Consider the following 8,028-nt stretch of genomic DNA (forward strand, 5'->3'; position numbering starts at 1 on the left):
TAACCATAAATGCCACCTGCCACTGCCTACACCTACCACATAAGTGCCAGGAACTGTCTACTAAGTACCAGCTCGCCATCAGCATCCTTATAAATACTATACACTGCTGTGGGTGATGAGTAGTATTTGTCTATGATTTACTTTTTCCTTTCTGAAAACAATATACAGATTATATGAATATTACAGCAAAATTCCTGTCATTGTGACTTATACCTCTGCTTCCTGTTTTAAGCTTATTTATGATAGTAAAAAATTATAATCTTAAAAACAGAGCTATTTATGTAAGGAGTCTGATACCCTAAAAGAGTTAAACTGGTGGGTACAAATACACCCACTATATAGAACCCAAAGTGCCAAACAGAGGTGAAGGAAGCTATTCCTGTCGTGTGGAATGACAGAGATGTCCCATGATGTTTAGGGCTGCTTACTGAAATGATTATGTCATAACCTCTATTACTCCACTGCTTCTTTGGGTCAAAAACAACACAATAGTAAATTGTGGCAAACACTTTCTCTAGGCTCTAGGGTATAATGTAAAAGGGGTATTCCACTCAGGTAAAATACATGGTGAATCAACCTCCCTCCTGAAGAATAACAATTTGTTCCATACTTATTATTACCTTTTCAGTCTTTTTTCCCCAGTTCTGAGCTGCTAATTTCTGCTGAAGACACAGAAAACTGTGTGTGAGCTATTCTCTCTATCTCCCCCTCCTCCCCCTCCCTTCCAAGACAGCTCATGCAAACAGTTTTCCTGGCAAGCTAATTCTGCACTCTGTAATGCCGGCATTAGAAAGTGCAGAGACAGCTGGCCAGGGGCGCTAATTACATGTGTTTACATCTGCCTTTTCAGAAGGGAGGGGGAGATGGAGAGAAAAGCTCACACAGGGTTTTCTGTGCCTTCAGCACAAAGCAGCAGGCTCAGAACTGGGGGAAGGAGACTGAAAAGTTAGTAACAAGTATGAAATAAATTGTTAGTGTCCAGGAGGGAGGATGTATTTTACCTGAGTGGAAAGAGACTATAATGAGATAGCTACAGTATATATTATTTTCTATTTAGGTTGATTGATTAACCATGATTTTTAATAGGGCTAAGGTCGTATGCTTATGCAGGGTATTAGCTGCAGCTTTGATGTGGATTTCTGGATTAAAGGGGTTATCCAGTGCTACAAAAACATGGCCACTTTCTTTCAGAGACAACATGACTCTTGTCTCCAGTTCAGGTGTGGTTTGCTATTAAGCTCCATTCACTTCAATGGAACTAAGCAGCAAAACCGCGCCCAAGCTGGAGACAAGAGTGGGGCTGTCTCTGGAAGAAAGTGGCCATGTTTTGGTAGCGCTGGATAACCCCTTTAATGCCAGTTTCACTTATTGTATATAGCATTGCCTATAGCATAGTGGACATTAGGCCACCCCACAGCAGATAAAAGCCATTACATGATCACATGGCATACACCACCACTCAGTATGTGAGTAGAACTTCTCCTTTGACATCGTAGGGACATGTCAGAAGTCTTAATATGTCAGAGTGTTGTTAAATAGAGGGATCGCTTCTCTGCCTTTTGGCTAAGATCAAGTGTAGGATCTGTTCTTATCAGTTTAATATCTGATACGTTCACTATCTGGAGACCATATATTAAATGGATTTTTAGAACAGGGAGATGGAAAAAGAGCTTGCTTTGTCCTCTCCAGGCATTGCCCTGGTATTGCAGTGGTTCCAGGTTCAGTGCACAAAAAAAATGAAGAGGGGATTCTACACAATGATAGACATGGCCCTGTCCCAATTTTTTGAGCTGTGTTACTGCCATCAAGATCTAAGAGCAGCTTCATACACACAACGGATTGCAGCAGAAATCTCACTGCGAGTTTTGCAGCGAGATCCATTACGATCCCAGGTCCTGTCAGTTCCTATGTGAATACATACTTGCAGCGGATCTTTCAGATCTTTGCTGGTATGTAAATCACCCACCCCCTTAAGCCACATGCTGCTGGCGTATACATTACCCGTCCTTGCTCTTGCTTGCTGCACAGGCTCCCGACTTCCTGCTCTCCCGCTCAGCCAATCAGTGTGCTGCCCCGCCGCCACCAATGATTGGCTGAGTGGGAGAGCAGGAAGCTGGGATCCTGTGCAGCAAGCAAGAGCAAGGACGAGTAATGTATACGCCAGCAGCGTGTGGGTTAAGGGGGCGGGTGATTTACATGCAGCGCTCTGAAAGATCCGCAGCAAGTATGTATTCACATAGGAAGTGACAGGACCTTGGATCATAACGGATCTCGCTGCAAAACTTGCAACGAGATTTCCACTGTAATCTGTTGTGTGTGAAGCTGCCCTAAATAAGTTTATTTTTTTCATTCCATAGTTAAGATGTCACTTTCAACATCTGAAATATGTTCTATGTTCTGTTGGGTTTTAATATGGGTCAGATGTGTTTTTATTTACATTTTACAATGCGTCCCAACTTTTCTGGCATTGGAGTTGTGGTATCTGGTCACATTTAGGTCAGTATTTTGGTTGGTATTTTTAGACAAAAGGAGTGGAACCAACACAGGGAAACACTGTAATTGAAAGATTTTCACCTTTTTTTGGCTCCATTCCTGTTTTGTGTGAAGAGTCAAATGACAATAACCTTTATAATGTTAGAGCTGCTTACTAAAATTCTCATATCTAAAATATAGGTATGTTTAATAACTCGACTATATACTGTGTATTATTTTGCAGAAAGAGTAGTAGATGCTGTGAACATCCAAAAGATGTGATGTTGATGGTAAATCTAAAGTAAATTAAAACATACGTGGGATTAACATATCCTAGGATAAAAAATAAAACTGAAAAATAAGGTAAAGCAAACTAGTTGGACCATGTGGTCTTTTCTATTACTTTTATTTTATTCTTGAGGTTTATTAGACATTGCTAAAGACTTAAGACATTTGATTCACAGTATTATAATATATGTTATAGTAATTGTAGTATATGTAATTATAGTATGTTTGTCACTAAGAGGATGTTACAAAATAGATAATGGTGTAGGACTGTCCATAGAGCACATGTGAACAACGTCTCAATCTGGCAAGGTTTTTTTTTTTTTCCTTTTCGTATTTTAAGTATATTCCAGATACTTGTGTAGCTATTGTAGCAGCTTGAGTTTACCGACTTCTTCATGTTTATCAAGTTTCAGCCAAGTTAACCTATGAACTTCTTTTATGCAGTGGAGCTATGGAACCACAACATTGTTAAAGACCAAGGTGAGACAGATGTTCTATTACTCGGATATGGTGTCCTACTAAGACTTTACTGAAAATGGGTCAAGTAAACCAAAGTTGGTCTATTTGTAATGATATATGTTTCAAGTGTCTCAACCTCTTAGCCTGACATGAAAGCCAGATAAAACTAATATGTTGTTTTCCACTGGATGGCTTTCAAATCCTAATTAGGACAGTTGAATGCAATGCAATACACATACTTCAATCTACAGAAAGACTGTCAGGGTAGAGAAGATTTCTTGCCTAATATACATTTCTGCAATAATCATTAAAATAGATCTCTTAAAGTAAAATGTAGAATTTGAGGCCATCTGTTTAGTGTTGTAATGCAAACAATGAAACATGTACAAGGGAGCCTTCACACCTAGCGACTCGCAGCATAAATTACGCTGCGAGTCTGTCAGGTCCTTGCAGATCACTTTCACTACATACACACAGCGGTCTGAACAATGTAATTCTGCCGACCCCTTAACCCCTCCAGCTCCCGCCCGGCTCCCGCTCCCACTCCGCTGTATACATTACCTCTCCTCGCTGCACGGGTCCCGGCGTACTGCTCTCCCGCCCAGCCAATCAGTGGCTGTGGCAGGGCAACACACTGATTGGGCGGGCGGGAGAGCAGTACGCCGGGACCCATGCAGCGTGGAGAGGTAATGTATACAGAGCGGGACAGGAGCCGGGGCGGCAGCAGAAGGGGTTAAGGGGCCGGCAGAATTACATACACGCAGCGGTCTGACCGCTGCGTGTATGTAGTGAAAATGATCTGCCAGGACCTACCCAACTCGCAGCGTAATTTACGCTGCGAGTTGCTAGGTGTGAGGGCACCCTAAGAGTGAAACTGTAATCCTTTTTTGACTACTCCTAATTGGTCTCTTTTTGTTGACCAATCAGCACTTTTATGAATCGCTACAGGAAGCTACAGGTATTCCGAAGTTATTATCTTTATATCATCTTTCATGGAATTTCATTTTCCATCCACACCCCCATCCCCCATTCCTGCTTGGAACACTCACCCTAATAAGGTAAACACCAATGGGGTAATAGTCCTATGCAAAGTGCTCAAGGACAATTAAGGGAGAAATCCGGTGAAAAATGTACTGCATGCAGTCTCCACTTCCTGGATAAAATGCTGACGTCATGACCCCACTCTCATAGCTGTGCCGCTGTGGCTGCTGGAGATGGCAGGGGGATGCTCAGTGTCAGCTCTATCTCCCTCTTGGTCTCCCTGCTGCAGCTCTCCCCCAGTGTGCTGCTCCCCACCATGACCTCCCCGCTCTCCCTTAGTGTGGCGCTCTCCACTGGGACCACTCCTGCTCTCCCCCAGTGTGGCGTTCCCCACCAGGACTCCCCCTGCTCTCCCCCAGGGTGCCACTCCCCACCAGGAAACCCCCCCTCTCCGCCAGTGTGCCTGCTCATCACACTCTCCCCATGTGCCCGCTGCCTACCCCGCCTGGCGGGACATTCTCAGATGTGCCCTGGGCAGCAGCATTTTCAAACTAGCCAGCACCCAGCGCTTTCTTTCCCCAGCCGCTGCCGCCGCTGCTGTCGTTCTCTCTGCCGCCGGGGACTCCACTACTCACATCCCAGCGGGGAGATGTCCCTGCAGCCACTGCAGGGGGGATGTGAGTAGTGGAGTTCCGGGCGGGAAGTGACGCACACAGGATCTCAGACTTTGAAAATAAATGCACTTGTCCTTAAAGAGGTGACAATGATCTCATGATAGCCGTCATACATACTCACACTCAGGTGTCAACATTTATCCAGCACACGTGGTTTATATATACTGTACTCTTAATTATCACCCTCTATTTAAAAATTAATTCCTAAAATTTAAAGGTGGACACCATTAGCATTAAATATGATGGGGCATTGCTACCTCATCACAATGTTGAGCTTTGCAAGGCACTTCTGTACATTACAGTCTACAGACTGTCGGTACCGCCACCCACAGAAGGGGGAAAAATAATCCAAGGTGTTCGGCTGTGTGTGTATAGGTGCCGGTGCAGACAGAGGATGAGTCCTGTTAGTATAAATATATAACAGCTTTACTGTAAAAAAAATCTCCTAGATCGCATTTAGCGCTTAATGAACAATTACTAGGCTGATTGCCTACCCCCTTGCTTTAATCAGCCATTGGCAGGATATCTCCAATTACATTGGAAGAGGTGTGTCCGACATCCAATTATTTTGTGATGTCAGGATTAAGCAATCAGGCGATGGCTGACCATGACTGGCCCTATTAAGCAGGGTGATATCTGCCTCATTTGACAGCTGCCCTATGTAGTAGGTCCATTACTGTAATCCAAGTATCATCATACAAATGATTATCATCTGAATCTGTGGGATAAGCATTATTGCCTATCAATAAAAATTGTTCAGCCAGCAGTTACTTCTCCCGTTCTCCCCACACACATGAATGTTTGGCTTTATGGGAAGGGTGGAGGTAAGTTGCCACCAGACAGCTCTGCTGTTGGCTTATCTCTTCAAGAACAAAAGGGTCAGGCAGTACAAATCTCCACTAACATCATCTGTTGCTAGAGAGTTGTGAAATCCACATACACCTTTTACTTTCAAATTTTAGTATATAGTGTATGGAATCCTTAGTGTGCATGGCCAGCTTTTTTGTCCTTGCATGAATGTTAGTCCTTGTCTTTTATGGATGTGCATTTTTGTCACTATATATTTACTTATATTTTCCAGAGAATTTACTACTAAATAAACAGTGTATTAAGCACTTGACCATTTCCTCAGAACTCGACGTTTCCGTTGTGGTAAGTTCTTCTAATTTCACAATGACTTCATATTCCTACTTAAAAGGCCTTTCATGCTGGAACTTCCTATAAGTGAATACAGGTCACCACAACACTGTCCTGTAAAATCTGTCTTGTTAGAGGGTTTTCCAACCCCAAACATTTTTCCAGTGGACACAAAATTATGAAAAAACATTTCTAATAAACAATCACCATGGTCTCAGAACATCCATAAATAAAACATATATCCATTATGGACTTTGATGTTATTACGGTGTTTTAACCCTTAGTAAACATATAAAAAAGCATCTCTATGTTTCAAGATATGTAGGAAGTAAAAAAAAAAAAAAAATAATCACTGATCCTGATGTGGATGCTGATGCGGATTCAATTTCAATTTCTCAATTCACAAAGGTCCAATTTGCAGTGGCTAATCCAACCAATAATCCACCAGCAACCAGCAATTCAGAAAACAGGTGAATGTTAGAAAAAAATCACTCATGTGTTATTTGCACACTTGCTCCACAGCAATGATATTTTATCACAGGTGACTGCTGCAGCCATCACATTTAGATAAAACACATAATTACTGTACAGAGAAAGATAGAGGACAAAGGAAGTGTTGCCTTTGAATCACCAGGGCAGATTGCCAGGTGGTTCGGAGGTCGGACCCCCCGCGATCTCTTACTTGTCCCCTATCCTGTGGATAGGGGACAAGTTATTTTTCTTGGAATACCCCTTTAATGTTTATTTTTTACCCCAGTACTTGTAGATTTGCTACGGATCCATGGGAAATCTGCAGCAAAATCTACAACTATTGGGTTTTGTTGCAAATTTTGACTTCCCCACTAAACTCTGTAAAATATTTGAATAATCTACATAAATTCTGCAACATAAATTGACATAGTGCAGATTTAAAAAATCTTAACTGCAGGTCAATTTATAAATGAAAACATTTCTGTAGCATATGCATTTGCTAACATTTCACCCATTTTCTGTTGTAGTATTCCAACAAGAATCTTCAGTTCACAAATCCATATAGAAAATGTGCAGCAGTCTACAAAATTATCGGCATTTATTAAAATGATGAAACAAAATATTTTTAATTACCTGACAATAGACAAACTTCCATTATGTTAACTGTAGGGGACACAATGGTGAGTTTTTATTTCAGTTTTTTTTTACTAGTATTATCAAGTAAAGCTAAATCCTTTTCCATATCACAGACACCTCTAGGAATATCAACCCTATTATACATTTATGTGCCATCAGCAACCAGACAAACCTTACCTTCCAATGTAACTTACTGTACAAACATATTAAAAAGAACAGGATCCAGAGCAGACCACTGAGGTCCACTGAACTATCCAGGAATTAACTCCAATTTTCTCTAACTACTCTATCAGCTCTTTATGGGGAACTGTATAAAAGGCTTTGCTGAAGTCCAGATCCATATCCACAGCACCACCTTCATCCAGCACTTTTGTGACATAATCAAAGAAATCAATGAGATCAGTCTGACATGATCGGCCCGCAGTAAAGCCATGCTGGTTTGGATCCATCAAATTGTTGACTCTTAGGTGATTAATTATGATCTTTCTGTCATTTATATTACTACAGATGTTAAGCCAAAGGCCTTTTTGCACGGACTGATTATCGTCAGTGAGCGTTCCTGGAGACGCTCATATGTCTGATAATCGGCCGTTGTAAAAGTGCCCCAACTTGTTGGGTGATCACATAATTTGCGCAGCGGTAAAATTTGTTGTTATAGGCCGCACATCTTTGTGTAAGTAGGAGATGATAGCAATGAATGTTAATGGCCACATGAACAATACAGCTAAACTCTACTGGAGCTCAGCCCTTACAACTGGAGGCAATGTTATTATTATAATAATAATAATACATCTATTTTTTTATATAGTGCCAATTTATTCTACATTGCTTTACATAGCTTGTCATTACTCGGATCAGTCCCTGTCCCCATTAGGGTTCACAATCTAAATTTTCAAGTGTGGGAGGAAAC

At 41.5% G+C, this 8,028-nt stretch overlaps 1 long non-coding RNA gene and 1 other non-coding gene across 2 annotated transcripts in view; both read left to right on the forward strand.

The window, feature by feature from the left end:
- Positions 1-7,076, forward strand: part of LOC138793641 (uncharacterized) — a 41,435-nt gene extending 34,359 nt beyond the window's left edge. The window contains exons 2-4 of the long non-coding RNA XR_011363309.1: positions 3,205-3,240; positions 5,956-6,026; positions 7,010-7,076. This is a non-coding gene — a long non-coding RNA (uncharacterized lncRNA). The remainder of the gene's footprint in view (positions 1-3,204; positions 3,241-5,955; positions 6,027-7,009) is intronic.
- Positions 1,544-1,734, forward strand: LOC138794255 (U2 spliceosomal RNA). Its single transcript, XR_011363410.1, has one exon. It is a non-coding gene; the product is annotated as a U2 spliceosomal RNA (small nuclear RNA).
- Positions 7,077-8,028: the final 952 nt, after the last annotated feature.

Source organism: Dendropsophus ebraccatus, chromosome 5 (genome assembly GCF_027789765.1).
Source record: "Dendropsophus ebraccatus isolate aDenEbr1 chromosome 5, aDenEbr1.pat, whole genome shotgun sequence".
Classification (NCBI taxonomy): Eukaryota; Metazoa; Chordata; class Amphibia; order Anura; family Hylidae; genus Dendropsophus; species Dendropsophus ebraccatus.